At 35.6% G+C, this 16941-nt stretch overlaps 1 pseudogene; it reads left to right on the forward strand.

Moving 5' to 3' along the window:
• The first annotated feature begins 12832 nt into the window (after positions 1 to 12832).
• LOC102479157 (40S ribosomal protein S3a pseudogene) lies at positions 12833 to 13571 on the forward strand (annotated as a pseudogene).
• The last annotated feature ends 3370 nt before the right edge of the window (positions 13572 to 16941 follow it).

Genomic DNA, 16941 nt, shown 5'->3' on the forward strand with positions numbered 1-16941 from the left:
TAGAGACATAATTATTGTAGTTATTAGAGACAATCTTTATAAGACAATTACAAAATGAACACCTAGTTTATCTGCACAGCCCGTGTGTAAATTTGTCAAAATACACTTTACAAACAAAATTTTAACATGGTAAATTAAATTGCTAAGATCTCAATGACTTTTTCCTAGTCAAAGCAAATAGCCTTTTTCTGATGTCATTATCATTATTTTCAATACACTAGTTGCTGTTAGTACTTTATTGCTGTTATGATTTGAAGGATGGTTTGTCCCCTGAGAGTTAATGCTTTTTAATTTCAATGTCTCTCAGAAATTCATGTGTTTGGACATGACTGCTATGTGAAGGTGTTAAATGAAAACTTTATTCCTTCATGGTGTCCTGGGGTGGGGTCAGTGGGTGTGATTAGAACAAGGCACCTATTATTGAGTTCTGGAGAGAACATAAGAGTAGTAAGTACAGAATTGGAAGAGAATGCCATGTGGATACCAGCCACCCGCTGCTCTGCCAGGGTTTGAGCACTGACTCTATGGCTTTAAAAATGATTTCTTTCCTCCTTGCTTCTCAGATGCTGTGCTCTTCTATTTTTCCTAGAATTTCTATGCCTTATTAACTCGCCTTTCTATCAAGGAAGTTGTTTATTGACATGGTTTCAAATACCACACACAAAGCCATGAATTCCAAATGTACATCCTCAGTTCTGCATACAAAGGTGTCACCTTCACCTGTCTATGAATATGCTGTTGACTCTAACAATAATCCTCACCACAGAAACGTTCCACTTTCTCAAGCACATTTTCAATTGCCCTCATGTACGCAATTCTAATTATTTTGATACTTAAAGTATAAATACTTAATACGTATGTGTGTGTGTGTGTGTGTAGTATATATACTCATGAATACGATTATTCTAATGTATTAATCTTTCCAGTTATTAAAGTCCAGAAAGCCATATTAACCTTTTGTTGTTTGGTTTTCCCACACAACTCTTCCTAAAGTAAAATCAGGTTCTCCACTTTTTTTTTTCCTGGCTGAAAAACATGGTCTCATAAACTTAGGTGATGTTCTATAACTTTTTGGAATGCTTCCTAACAAATTCATACTCAGTGTCCCATAAGGACAATGCTCAAGTCCAAGGGGAAGCACAACCACAGCACATTCTTGTTGTTTCTTTTGCTATTGTCTGAATTCCACTGGCTTTCTCTGGGAGTCTAAGTGGTCATCACCCCAGGGCTACACAACATCTCTCGGGACTATAAATATCTTGTTTTTTCTTAACAAAATATGGAAAATTCCAAAATGTAAAAAAAAAAAAATTCTAAATATCTAGTAAACATGTGGGAGAAAAAGCAAAGAAAGAGAGGCTCAAATTTAAAATTAATAGGGTGTATAGAATATAGAATTTTAAGCTATCCTCTACCACAGATTGACTATGCTGTCTTAGTTTATCAAACACTTAATATTTTTGGTGAATTCCTTACTTGAGCACTGTTTTAGAAGTCGCTTGTGTGTCACCGTCAAACACCATCAAAGTTTTCTCTCACTCTCCTTTAAAGGAGGAAACATTCTGGGACCAGTCGGTGTTATGGTGGTTAAGATGCTGGACTCTTACATGGTTGACTGTGGTTCAAGCCTTGGAACTGGCATCTAGAAAATTACACTCGGGCACATATGTGTGTGTGTGTGCCCCAAATCCTGAATCCTGAGAGGATAATAGAAGAACAAGAATTGCAGTGTGACCAGTCGCCCTGAGGGGTGACGTCTCACTTTCCCTTTCTCTTTCTTCAGTAAATGCACATACCCTGTGGAAACATCACCCCCCCCAAAAAATAAATAAATAAAAGAGAGAAAATATTCCATTCATGGCTAACTACGTTTGGAGAAAAATCAGATGATATTTTATCTATGCAAAGGATAAAAGAAGTTTTCTTTTCCTCTGTGGCATCAATAGTATGTTGTCAGAAGCTGTAGGTGATTCAACACACGATCAGCAAGCCATTCTTCTATTTGTATGTAGAATGAATAGATACAGCATCATCAAATCCCAAAACACCAATAACCCTCAAAATTGTGTTGTCCCCTCATCATGTAACAGATATAATAATCCTGAGGCCAGAGGGTTATGCTCCCAAAATTAGACAAAAACTTTCCCTTATTTGCCTTTACTATCCAGTAAACTTCATGTTCTTTCCATAAGCCCTAACTTGTATTTTATTCCTATGAGAAAGGATGTCTTCACCAGACTCCATGACATTTATTTTTATCCTAGAGTCTCCCATAATAATTGTTTTAAGTACTTTCTCCTGGTTATGTGGCTTTGGTCCAGTTTTTTTTTTTTTTTTTTTTTTTGCCTTCTCTGAGATTCAGTCTTACTGGAAGCAACAGTCCCTCCATTATAGGAGTATTTTGAGGATTGAAAAAAGATCGTCATTGTAAGGTGGTCATAAATTATAGGCTCCCATGACCTTCCCCTTTCCTGATCAGCATGCTCCAGGGTAAGCTCTTATTCAGCCTGAAGTTCATTGGTCATCAGGCACTGTGTTGTACACATGTTCTACTTTCAACAGTCTGTGTTAAATGAAGACATTAGGGAATGATAGTCACACATGAGTGGTCCCAGGTAAATCCTTTCCCTTCAGAACAGGTACAATGTCTTTTTATTCTTTGTGTGTGTGTGTAATTTTTTTTTTTTTTTGAGAGGTTTTTGCTGTAGGGCGCGCGCACTCACCAGAAAGACAGAGGGATAGAAAGCCAGAAATCACTCCCCAGGGAGGATGGCCACGCCGCAATCCCTTCTTCTCCATTCTCCTCTCGGGTTCTTGGACATGCAAGCACATGCATCTAGTGTGAGTTTAAACAACCGGGTCTGGGACTCGAACTGTGGTCGGCTACATGGGAGTTCAGCGACATAGCCATTACGCTAACTGCTGGTCTCTGTGTGTGTATTTTTTAAATCAAAGTTATTTCCAAACAATTCAAATAAAATACTGGAGCTTTCCTTGTGACATAGTAGCTAGGTTCTAGGCAGAGGATCTCACATGGCTGATCAGGGTTTTAATCCCAGCCTCATAGACTATACAACAGATTTACTTGCATGACCGGGATCCTGACTGATTGGAGAATTGGAGAAAAAAGGATTCCTTCATGACCAGGAGTGTTTTCTTTCTCTCTAATGTACATGCATATGAACATGTGTACACATCTCTAATGTACATGCATATGAACACATGTACACATATGCTCTCTGGCATAAGAAATAAGTAAATTAAGTACAGAATAAGTAAATATTTTTGTTATGTTTGCTCTTAGCAAAGTCAGTTTCTTATTTCACTTTAGAAATTTTATACAAGTTAAAAAGTGTGCCCTTCTATGGTTTTTCAAGAAGAAAATAAAGTCCCTCCCAAATATATTGAATTTCATCCTTAATTTACATTCAGCTTTTTCCTGATGCTGTGATTTGACCTGAAAATTTGGTAGTTATATCTCTATTTGATGCGTGGGCAAATGCTCTTGCAATAGTATTCAAAATGATTTTGCATGGTAAGCCCTTTATGTAACATTTTACCTGTCATACTCAAAATTTATATTTGAAGAACTGCATTTATATATATTCATACTGGAACTTCTTATGATATTTTTAAGGAATTATGAACCTTCATAAATAAAATTAAAATGTATAAATAATTTGAAGTTCAGAATCTTATTTTAATGATTGGGCTAATAGAGAAAAATGCATTTAAATATATTAAATAAAAACATGCAGGGCCAGCCCTCTAGCACAGTCTAGCATAGCAGTTGAGCTCTGTGCATGTGAAGCTGAATACCACGTGACTGACTGCAGTTCAAATCCCACTCTGGCAGCCTGAAAACTGGACCAGGCATGTGTGTATATATGCTCCAAATCTTGACAGGATAAAGAAATGAAGAAAAAAAGGATTGCAGTGTGACCATGACCCATTGGGCATTGGGGGTGATTATACTTTCCTTTCTTTTTACTTTTTGGGCTTTTTTTTTTTTTTAAGAGATTTTTGCCGTAAAGTGAGTGTGTTCTCAGAGAGAGAGAGAGAGAGAGACAAGGATAGTGAGAGGGAAAGTGAGAAATCACCCTGTAGGAGCAATGGCCACACTCCAATCCCTTTTCCTCCATTCTCTCCTGGGATCTTGGGCACGCACACACATGAACCTGGTGTGAAGTTCGAGTTACCAGGTTTGGGACTAGAACCTTAGTTGGCCATGTGGGAGTCTGGTGACATAATAGCAATGCCAATTGCTGATCTCTTTTTTTAGTTCTTTTGATAAGCTAGTCATGATTTCAGATGAGAATGTTACTGCCTAATTCAATCTTACAAGTTTGAGTTCAAAGAACACATATTAAACCATTCGACATGTTTATAATATTTCAGTTTTTACTATTTTCTTCCATGTAGGATGTTAGATAGATACATGTCTTAAAATTTATGTGCCCCTAAGTCCTGTCATCACTGTACGAAATGAACTTAAGGTATATTTAATAGTATCAATTACGTATGTAAGTAGAGAGAGGGAGAGACTCTAATAGAGACACAGGAAATAAATCATGACATACTTATTTCTGTAACCCATGTGTACTTCATAGATAAACTCATTATTTAGTTATATGAAGTGGCTAATGAGGATGAGAACTACTCATCTACATAAAGTCTTAGAACCAATCTTCGACAGCTGTCTGTTTTTCACCTTTGTTCTCTCAGCTTTCATTATGCTATAGAGATTGGCGCTTTGGTAAAAGTGAAAACCACCTAATTAGTGTTTGGTTGGGATCCTCTAGATTTGAGCATCTTTGGCTACTTAAACAGACAAGTAAGTCTAAAAATAACAACGCTGGTGCAAAGCCCATGCTGTTCAAATATCCAGACATATGGAATTAAATGAAATGCCATCTTCATTTGGTATGGAGGATTTTAATCTGGAAGCCCCACTATTTTCTCATTTGATTTTTTTACTATGAAGATTTGAAACAATACGGTTGTTTATCAATAAACTGTTGTTTATTAAAAACAATGTACCTAGGTTGCTGTTGCACTCCCTTTGTGTTGAATTAGGAATTACTCTGATGTCATGACATGGCTTGGATCAAGCAGCCAGAGATAAAAAAGAAAATTTAAGTGTGATATGAACGTATTGAAATGATTGTGCTTTCCACGTAAAAGTAATCATTTAATTCCATTATGTTTTATTACAGCTCTCAAAAATTTTAATTATTATGGAGAAAAATGAAGGTATTTGAATCAAGATTATTACTTCAAGGGGAAAAACACATGCAATTCAAAAATCATGCATAAGAGGATAATACAGTCTGTAGTAAATATTTGCATAATTGACTCCGAATGCTAAGAAATAATAATGATTTTTATACCATCCTTCCTCTCAGACATAAAACAGATGCATTGTTGTGCTTTTCATGGATAATTAAATATATATACAGTATGGGAGAATTAAATATATATACCCAAAATTACTTTAAAAAGTTGATGAAAAATGTGTATGATGAGAAAATTGTAACATGCTGCCCTTCATATAAAAACTCATTATTTAGCTATTGGAAATGCTGTGGAGGATCAGAACTATTAACGCTGCCTACAGTCTTAGAGTCAAGCTTCAAGGCATCTTTCTGTGCTCCTCCTGTACAGTCCCTAATTTCATTATGCTATTGAGATTGGTAATTTAGTAAATAATAATAATAATAAAGTGCATCAAAAAACAGCTCATACTTTTATTCCATTTTTCCAGGAACTTTATTGAAGTCCTCATGTGAGTTTGTATGTGTATCAAAGGCAAATTTAAAAATATACATAGTTTTATTTTCTAGACAGAGAAAATAAAATATATTGAGATCCCTCCTTCTCTGCATGCCAGGTAGTTTGAACTGCAAGTGGCAATCATGTGCCCAGCTTGTCAGGCAGACCTGCAATCAAATCTGGTCCTCCTGCATACCTTCCACCTGCTGAATAGCAGCATCAACCAGGGTTGTGCTGTCAGTTAAGGCATACCAGTGCGGCTAGGCCAAAGCAAAACAATCTTCACAAAGTGCATACAATACTGTTCTGGAGACAATCCTTAAAGCAGTATTTCTCATGGTTGGTATATGTTTATGACATTTATTTAACGTAATATTTTAGCAGTAATAAATATTTTTTTAAAAGTTTTTGCTCTAAGGCATGTTTGCTTGCCAGAGAGAGACAGAAAGAGAGAGAGAGAGAGGGGGAAAGCGAAAAATCATAGTCTCCTCCAGGAGGGAAGGACACATTGCAATCACTTCTCTCCCACTCTTCTCTCAGGATTTTGGGCATGCATGCACACCTACTTGGCATGATTTTCAAGCCTCCAGATCCAGGACTTGAAGTGCAAAGCTGATCACATGGGATCCAGCACCTTAACCTCCATGTCACCTGCTAGTCCCGCAATAAATAGATTTTAATGATAATTCCATTTGAATGTCTAAAAGTTACCTCAATATGCTAATATATGTGATATTCTCATACAATATTTATGTTGTATATTTTTAGTTCACTTAGTAATATATTCTGAAAATTAATTATAATTCCTTTAAGTTAAAGTTAAATAATTTTGTTATAGTGATGAATTTTTATTTCAAAATGGATCAACCAAACTAACTGTGGTGTGTGAACCTTATAGCAGACAATTCATAAACATATTTATTTATTTATAGTAGAACAAAATATAAATATATTCTTATCTTTTAAAACATGTTTTATTTTAATTTTATTCATGATTATTAATATTTTTGTAATTTGACCAGAGAGAGAGACACATAGAAAAAGAGGGAAATGAGAAAGCAAGCTGCCAATTCTGGGACTTGAACCACAGTCAGCTAGGTGGGAGTCCAGCACCTTTACCACTATGTCACCTGCTGGTCTCAATATGCTTATTTTGATACTTGCGTTAAGTTGTTAAATAAATATTGAGGTATTTATATTTATATATGGACTTTACAGTAAAAACATCCAAAGCTCTCTAGTTAAGTATTTAACTACACAAGATAACAACATAGGATAACAAGAGATCTTCAAAAAGTCCATGGTAATAAGTATTATGAACAAACTGTATATGTCTGTCAAAATTTTAACAACAAAATAAACTCATACTTCAATTCCATTTTTCCCATAAACTTTTTGAAATCCCATGATATAATTAAATGCAAAAGTTTAAACAGTGAAGCATTTAGAGATACCTTAAGAAACTTTTTTCAATACAATGATCAAAGTAAAAATTTCCAAAATAAGATATAAAAAGCCTTGATCATAGGAGAAAAAAAAAACTAATAAATTTGCCTACATCAAAAATCAGAAATTCTATTTATTAAGACATTAAGCAGACTAATGAGAAAGCCCACCAAATGATTGAATATACAGTATGAATATGAAATAGAGCTCTACTGAAAGTTTAACAACTAGTTCTCTAGGGAAAAAAAAGGCCCTGAATTTTGGTGTTTGCTAATATATGTGGTGTAAATACTTCTATCACAGCTAATTTTCAAGCCGTCATCTTTTATAGTCTGCTCTTGAGTCAGCATTTTGTTGAGTACATTCTATAGTGTCCTACAACCCAATTAAGACAGATAGTCTGGCAGGAAAAGGGTAAGAGACCAGGATACTTCAGAAGAAAGACTATCCACATGACAAATAGGAAGCAATTACTTAATATCATTAGTCTCCTATATATTTAAATTAAAGTACCCCTAAGAACATAACTAAATGACTGAAATTAGAAAGGTAAATTGTTGGGACTCTATGGCGCATCTGGACTCTCACATCTGGCTCTCAAAAATTAACTACTTTGGTGAACTCTATCTAACGTACGTACTCAAAGTGAGGTCTCTGGGTGCTTCTAATGGACATGTTTCTTACATTCGTATCATCACTATCAGAGGAGTCAAAGTCTGTAACCTCCCTGAATGCCAATCACTGACAGAAAGGCTCAATAACTTGGAATATTTACACAGGTGACAGCTACACACCAGTGGAGATGAGTGACTTACCATGGCACACGAGAACCTTATAAATATAATGATGAACGAAGGAGTAAACATAATAATCCTATGTTGAGTGGTTATAAAATTATAATTAAAAAAATACTCCCTCATGTTCCTAGAGGTGGTTGTTTTCAATAATTTCTTAAAATATTTCCTTCAGGATACATTTCAAAAATTCTGTAATCCCAAATAAACAGAATAGCTTTTGTGCTCTGAGGAATATAATTTCTCTCCAAATAGGAACTACATGATACCAATCCCTATATTATCTAGATTGTATACATTTATTACAAGCCAAATCTTTAACATAATTATTTCTAAGAAATGGAAAAACTCTGACGTTGTCTCACTAAACATTAATTCCATCAATTTGACAACAACAAAAATATACTTACATTTACATATTTTTCTTTAATAATCAATTTTAGTATAATGCATAATCATGTTTTAAGTAATTTCTATGAATTTTATTTATAGAAATTACCAAATAAAAGTACCTTTAAAATGCTTTAGAAGTCATTTTACTTCATGTTACTTCTTATAATTTTATTTCCATAGTTACATATTTTACTTTTGATTCTCTAAAGGTCTAATAGCAAGGTTTGGATGGGAACCAAATTCTGATAAATCTTGATAGGTGATAAAATATGTTTTACTTTAATAACTCACTGCCTCTATTCACTGGTATCAAGTAGACCACACTATGAAAAATTTAATACATAAAATCGCCATTTAGGTCCAAATAATTTTTTTTCACTGCTACAATTTTTTTACCTTTACCTTTCTGAGGCATATTCTCTTAGAAACCTATCAAAGATGAATATAATTAAATAATTATATTACTATTTAATTATATGACCATAATCTACCTAAGAACATAAACATTTTGGTAGAAAATATCAAATAGCTTCTTCAACATTTATGGTAAAATATCAAGTATATTACCCCAACCTTTTTCTCCTTTTAAAAACTGGATACTACAAAACAGGAGTAATAAAAAGAAAATAATTATAATCTTCTAAAATATTCAGTCTTACCATAAACTCCCAGGTTAGGAATTCAAAGGGAAAGTTCACCACCCTGAGACCTGAGAAAGTACAACCAAAAACATTCTCCATTAGTACTGATGTTCAGTTTTATTTCAAAGACCATAAATGTTAAATAGTGATTCAATATTATGAAAAATTTTATTGAATGAGTAATTAAAGCACATATAACTTGACAAACAGTTTAGACTACAATATTTATCTGAAATAGAATTACCAGTTACTAAGCTCACATCAAATTATTGTGATTTAAGATTAATTACTCTAATTTGAGCTCTTTAATGTAGGGATGACAAACAAGCAGAAATTCTTTATTGTCTCCTTTGGTTCTTGTGGGACTATGAATGATGGATACACTTGCAAGCATAATGCATTTTGCATATTTTATTTTTGAGATCTTTCTGTGTTACATTAATTTAAGTGTCAATCATACACACATTCATATATATGTACACATGCAATCCTATGTGCACAAATGCACTCACTCACAAATGTGTTTATCATGCAATTATCTTATTTTTATATTTATCTGTTTTAATCACTGAATAAATAATACATAACTCTCAGTTAATACAAATATTTCATGTTGTACTTTTTCTTTCTTTTTTCTTTCCTTTTTAGAGAGGTTTTTGCTATAGGGCATGTGCAGTCACCAGAAAGACAGAGAAAGAGATACAGAAATCAATAAATCACCCCTTGGGGGGGATGGCCACACGGCAATCCCTTCTACTCCATTCTCCTCTTGGGATCTTGACCACACACGCACATGGGCCTGGTGTGAGTTTAAGCCACTAGATCCAGGACTTTAACTGCATTCGACTACATGGGAGTCCAGCAACATAGCCATTCCGCCAAGTGCTGGTCCCCCTCTTTCTTTTTATTTTTTTTTAAGAGAGATTTTTGCTATAGGGTGCATGTGCTTGCCAGAAAGACAGAGAGAGACAGAGAAACAGAAAGCGAAAAATCACCCCATGGGGGAATGGCTATGTCATATTCCCTTCTCCTCCATTCTCCTGTCAGGATGTTGGACACACATACCTACCCACCAAGAGTTTCAAGCCATCATTTGTGATGTTATTAATACTTACTATACCCTTTGAAAAAGTTTTATTATCTTGATGCAATGGCAACTTACTAACCATCCATGAAGAAATTGGTAGTGGGACCAGCAGATGGTGTAATGGTTACATCACTGGACTCCCATGTAGTCCACCACGGCGCATGTGCGTGTATGCCCAAGATCCCAAGAGGAGAATGGAGGAGAAGGGATTGTGGCGTGGCCATCCCCCCTGGGGGGTGATTTCTTGCTTTCTATCTCTCTGTTTCTCTCTGTCTGTCTGGCGAGCGCACGTGCCCTATAGCAGAAACCTCTCAAAAAAAAAAAAAATTGGTAGTATTAGAAAACTCATGAGTGACTGTTGTATCAGCACATTCTCTATTAACTACAATGAACATTAATAAAACAAAAATTGTAAAACAATGTCTTAATGGGTGTTTGTTTTATAGCGTAAGTTTTGCTCAGACATCTATGTATTTTTCAGTTGGTTTCTACTATGATTGAAGGAAACATACGACATAATTCAACTGAGAAAGAGAAGATATTTAATTCTTATTGTAATTATCATTTGTAAAAGTAAATCCGAAGCTAAAAAGAACCACATGGAGGGTGAGATAAAATGTTTCTAATATTCTTGTGGTGAAATATTACCATCACTCCCTTGGAGGTAAAAATGTTTACAGTCCATACCAGCAGATGGAGTAATGGTTACATTGCTGGACTCCCATGTGTTTGACAGCAGTTTGAGTCCAGCTCCAGAAGCTTAAATACAGGCTGGGCATGTGTGCATGTGCCCAAAATCCCAAGAGAAGACAGGAGGAGAAGGAATTGCTGCATGGCTATCTCCCCTGGGGGGTGATTTCTTGCTTTCTGTCTCTCTGTCTCTGTCTTTCCTGCAAGTGCATAAATCCTATGGTAAAAATCTCTCAAAAAGAAAAAAAAAAGTTCACATTAAAATAAAGTTTGTTGTTTTTATCTACACATCAAAATGCATATATGGATTGAAACCTTTAATGCTTCAAGTCACTAAACCGATTAGTGTCAGTCTTGACTGCATCCCAAGTCTCTGATTCTCGATCCATTGTGTAATCCAGTTCCAGGCATTGTTCCAGGTCTCCCCATTCCCAAATAGGTAAGCACTGCTCACTGGCCTCCCACAGATAGTATTTCTTCTGCCTGTTGCTTTTACAAATCCCAGTGCATGTGGCTTAATCTTACAGACCTCCTAGGCTCATCCTCTAGTATCAATTTCTGCTTTTATTATCCTTGCAGTAGTAAGAAATGAGAAAATCATTTTTAGGAGATCTACTCTTTACTAATATTTGCTTTTTCCAAAGAATCTTGTGTGATTCAAAATGATTGCATCTCAAAAATTTAGTCAAGGGACCAGCAGTTAGCGTAATGCTTATGTTGCTGGACTCCCATGTAGCTGACTGCGGTTCAAGTCCTGGACTCGTTGGCTTAAACTCATGCTGGGTGCATGTGCATGTGTGCCCAAGATCCTGAGAGGAGAATGGAGGAGAAGGGATTGTGGCATGGCCATCTGCCCTGGGGGGTTGATTTCTCGCTTTCTGTCTCTCTCTGTCTTTCTAATGAGCGCATGCGCTTTGTATCAAAAACCTCTCAAAAAGAAAAAAAAATTCAATCAAGAAAATACAGTGACTGTTCTTCCAGCTCTTCCTTTTTACCAGGAGAGACAGTAAGTTAAACTTCGGACAAGTGTTAAAAGGCTGAGTTTTAGAATCAACATTTGGCTAAAACTAAATATTGCCATTGTGGAATACATTTCTAGGATGCAAAAATGAAAAGTTTTAATTGTTGCTACCATTTTATTATTAAAAAATTTTAAGTCAAGATTTAAGGTTTTGACATTATAAGGTAGAAACTATTTTAATGCTATCAGACATAATGCCACTCTTGCAGGCATTCTGTTGTGTATTTGCAATATTAAATTGACACTATTAGCTGAATAATAGAATTTCATCATGAAAAGCACATACGATTTATATCTTTCAGTTCCATCTAGAATGCTTATCAAAATTTGAAAGTGAATATTTAGATATTAACAATAAACTCAAGAATATCCTTGTTTGCATTACTGACTTTGTTACACTGGTAAGTTATGTTGGGCATGTAGACTGTAATTTAGTCCATATATTTAAGCTGATGGATTCCAGAAGTACTGTTGAAGGCATGTAGATTTGGCCATCCAAAAAGGAGATCTTAGGCATATGAGATAGCCAACACAAAAATACAGCTTACTCCAACTCCAATTTTACCCTTTTCTCTTTTTTTTAAACAATATTGAATATGTATTCAAGACAACAGTACACTGAATGTGTTTACAAATAGTCCCACAGAGGAGTCACATTTTAAATAGGATGTGAACTTATTGTTCATAGTGCATGGGGGAAGGGTAATCTCTAGGGTAACTAACTTTGCAGCTGCAACTTGTTGCAAGAGAGTATTTTACTTCTGTATGCTTCTTCTTTACATCCAGGGCAATGTCCTTAAATGTATGTTTATTTTCTTGAAATTCAGTACCCTCAGAGAGAAAAAATAAATATATATGGGATTTGCTTTTATACACATCTCAAGAATTCTTGCTTCTCCTTTAGATAAAACTGATTTCCTGGTTAACAGGTAAGAAAAACAGCTTGCACAATTTCTATTTCTGTCCTTTTGACTCTTTGAGTAGCACCATGGTGGTTGGCAAGAATAAGAGCCTTCCGAAAGGCGGCAAAAAGGAAGCTAAAAAGAAAGTGGTTGATCCATTTTCTAAAAAAGATTGGTATGGCATGAAAACATCTGCTATGTTCAACATAAGAAATATTGGGAAAACATTAGTTACCAGGACTCAGGGAACTAAAATTGCATCTGATGGCCTTAAGGGCCCTGTGTTTGAAGTGAGCCTTGCAGGTCTGCAGACTGACAAAGTCACATTTAGAAAATTCAAGCTAATTACTGAGGATGTTCACAGCAAAAACTGCATGACTAATTTCCATGGCATGGATCTCACCTGTGACAAAATGCGTTACATGGTCAAAAAATGGCCATGTCATCTCTTCTGTGTTGAGTTTACTAAAAAACACAACAGTCAGTTACTCTTATGCCCAGCATCAGCAGGTCAGCCAAATCCAGACTAAGATTATGGAAATCATGACCTGGGAGGTGCAGACAGATAATTTGAAAGAAGTGGTCAATAAACTGATCCCAGACAGCATTGGAAAAGACATAGAAAAGGCTTGACAATCCATCCACCCTCTCCATAATGTCTTCGTCAGAAAAGTAAAAATGCTGAAAAAGCCCAAGTTGGAATTGGGAAAACTCTTGGAGCTTCACGGTGAAGGCAGTAGCTCTGGAAAAGTCACTGGGGATGAGACGGGTGCCAAAGTTGAATGAGCTGATGGATATGAACCATCACTCCAAGAATCTATTTAAGTTCAGACTTTTAATAGTGACAAATAAAAAGTCCCATTTGTGACAGTTTCCATCTGAACTTTTTTTTTTAAATAACCTGAAAGTGTGGTGAATAAGATACTCTGATTTGATAATAAAGTTTTTCGACCTGTATATGAGTTTTATTAAATAGTTGAAAAAATGGGGAAAAAAATGTTAAGAAAAACATGGGGGCAGGCAGCAGGAGGTGTGGTGGTTAAAGTGCTGGACACTCCCACATGGTCAATCATGGTTTGAGTCCTGGACCTTCTGGTTTGCTTTCTCACTTTCCCTCTCTCTCTCTGTCTCTCTGCAGTCAAATTAAATGACTGAATGAATAAATAAAATTGACATACAAGTCAAGGCTACTGGACTCCCACATGGCCAACCACAGTTTGAGTTGCAGGCCTGAAAACTTGATTTCTCACTTTCCCTCTCTTTCTTTCTCTCTCTGTCTCTCTCATCAAATTCAAATAAATAAATAAAGTTAAATAAAAATAATTCTTTAAAACAGACAAACAAAATTTAAATATAATTTTTTTTTAAAACAACAGAAAAACATGGTAAAGTATAGGCTTCAAAATACTTGTGAATGTTTTTGTTTTCTGTTAAATTTCCTCCAAAACTTTTTAAAGAGTTTTTTGTTATACGGCACATGTTTCACTGGAGAGACAGTGAGAGACCAAGAGCTAGAATGCCAGAAATCATCCCCCGGAGGCATGACCATGCCTCAATCCCTTTTCCTCCATTCTTCTCTCAACATCTTGGGCACGCAAGTACATGTGCCTGGTGTGAGTTTCAAGCATCCAGGTCTGGGTGGTGAATCGTGGTCAACCACATGAGAGTCAAGTGACGTAACTATTACACCATCCACCGGTTTCTTTCTAAATGTTTTTAACTTCAACTGTTTTTAATCTCACTTTATAACTTTTTTAAAGCTAACCAACTTTATATGCTTACCCTCTATAAACACTTAAAATAATTAGTGCATTTAGGCACTATCTAAAGTTTGAATTGGATGTACAACTCCATTTATACAACTTTATATCTTTAAAATCCTGGACAGAATAAGATACTGCTAATTCTGCTAATTTACCTTTTTCAATAATTTGTAAAACTTGACTCAGGTAAAGATATGAAGTATCAACAAATATTTAAAGAGGAAAGAGTAAGTTTCAACATGATGTGCATAAATAACTATTTTTGGAAGAGATATTTGTGACAAAGTACCAGTTATTAAACTGTCAATGACACAGGCACTGGGTTAGAGTTTTTAATCCATGATACATTTATGAAAATTTTAATTCAAGTGAGAGTCTCACTATGTAAATGTGATTCAATAAACTTCTCTCATTTGTACTGGTTATCTTTGAAGGAACAACCATTTCAGAAAGCATATAAGCTAACTCTAGTAGGCAAACTTCAGTAGAAATCACTGGTAATTGTATTATTCTGATAATATAAACCAATCATATGAAAAAAACAATGCTTCAGAGTTATGTTTATTTGATTGTCAAATTACTACAGAAATCACAAAAACTGTACTTGAATTAGTATTTCTATGGATAAATGAGTGTCATTAATAAAGGAATCTACTGGGTATTCAATTTGATGTGGGAGGAATATAATTTTTTATTGAGACATATTAATTGTACATATATAGGTACGATGCAATTTTTCAGTACATGAATATAATTTATAATAATCAAATTAAGGTCATTAGTATATTTACAAGTCTTAAACAATTATCATTACTTTAATTTGGGAATCTTCTAAATCCTTTCTATAAGGTGTTTTAAAATATAGAATGAATTATTATTAGCTTTAGTTGCCTTATGATGCTACAGAACACTAGAACTTGTTCTATTTGTAATTTTTTTGAGAAAGTTGTTTGCTATGAGAGAGTAGAGAGACAGAGAGACAGAAAGTGAGAAATCACCTTCCAGAAGGATGGCGATGCTGCAATCCTTTCTTCTCCAGTCTCCTCTCAGGATCTTGGGCACACATGCACAGACGCCTAATGTGAGTTTTGAACGACTGGGTCCAGGACTTCACTTATGGTCTACTATGTGGGAGTCCAGCAAGGTAACCGTTACGCCATCTGCTGGTCTTCCTTCCATCTGTAATTTGGCATCTGCTAACCAACATCCACCCAGCTCTCCTTCTAGCACCCATCTTTGCTTCTAGTAACCACTATTCTATTTATATTTGGTCAACAGTTTCTACGTCCAAGTGAGAACATGTGATATTGCTCTTTCCGTTTGTGGCTTATTTCATTTAATATCATATATCCTGCTTTGGTGATGCTGCCCCAAATGACAAGATTTCATTTTCTAAGTGTCTTACTTCTTCCATGAATGAGAGAGACAGAGAGAGACTTTATCTCCAACAATCTTGATACTGCAATCCACCCTTACCCTCAGGTAGCAGGCCACAGACAATGTGCCTGGTATATTCAGGGAGGTCTCCAGATGAATCAGGAACCTTCCCAGGTGGGATTGCCTTGCAGAACATTGTGTTTTATCACTGCACCACATTCAAGCCCCAGGATGGCATTCTTTTTAATGGCTATTTCTCCATTTTGTGTTGCTATATTTGCTAGTTTCTTTGTCTATTCATCTCTTTTTTTTTTTGGAGAGATTTTCACTGTAGGGCGCATGCGCTCGCCAGACAGACAGAGAGAGACATAGAGACAGAAAGCGAGAAATCACCCCCCAGGGGGGATGGCCACGCCGCAATCCCTTCTCCTCCACTCTCCTCTCGGGATCTTGGGCACGCATGCACACGCGCCCGGCGTGAGTTTTAAGCCACCGGGTCCGGGACACAACCCGCGGTCGACTACGTGGGAATCCAGCGACATAGTCATTACGCTAACTGCTGGTTCCCTATTCATCTCTTGATAGACATTTAAGATGATTCAATGTCTTAGCTGTTGTGAATAGTGCTACAATAAATATTGTAATGTAGATACCTTGCAATTACTGATTTACTTTCCTTTAGATAAATGCCTAGTAGTGGAATTTGGATCATAAGGAGATTTGACTTTTAGTTTTGGGAGATCTTCTGTACTGTTTTCTGTAACAGCTGCACTAATTTATATTCCCACAGTGTTTAAGGGCTCCGCTTTTCTTCATCCTTATCAGTATTTGTTCCTTTTTAAAAAATATTTTTGATAATAGTCATTTCAACTAGGGTAGAGACAATATTTCATTGAAGTGTTGAATTATTTTCCCCTAATATTAGTGACATTGAGTATTTTTTCATGTACTTGTTGGACGTTCAATGTTGTAAGACTTTGTCTATTACTTAATTTGATTTTTTTTTCATGATGAGTTCTTTAAGTCCCTTTTATATACTGGCTATTAATTCCTTG

This window comes from Tupaia chinensis, unplaced genomic scaffold (genome assembly GCF_000334495.1).
Source record: "Tupaia chinensis unplaced genomic scaffold, TupChi_1.0 Scaffold000298_1, whole genome shotgun sequence".
Lineage (NCBI taxonomy): Eukaryota > Metazoa > Chordata > Mammalia > Scandentia > Tupaiidae > Tupaia > Tupaia belangeri.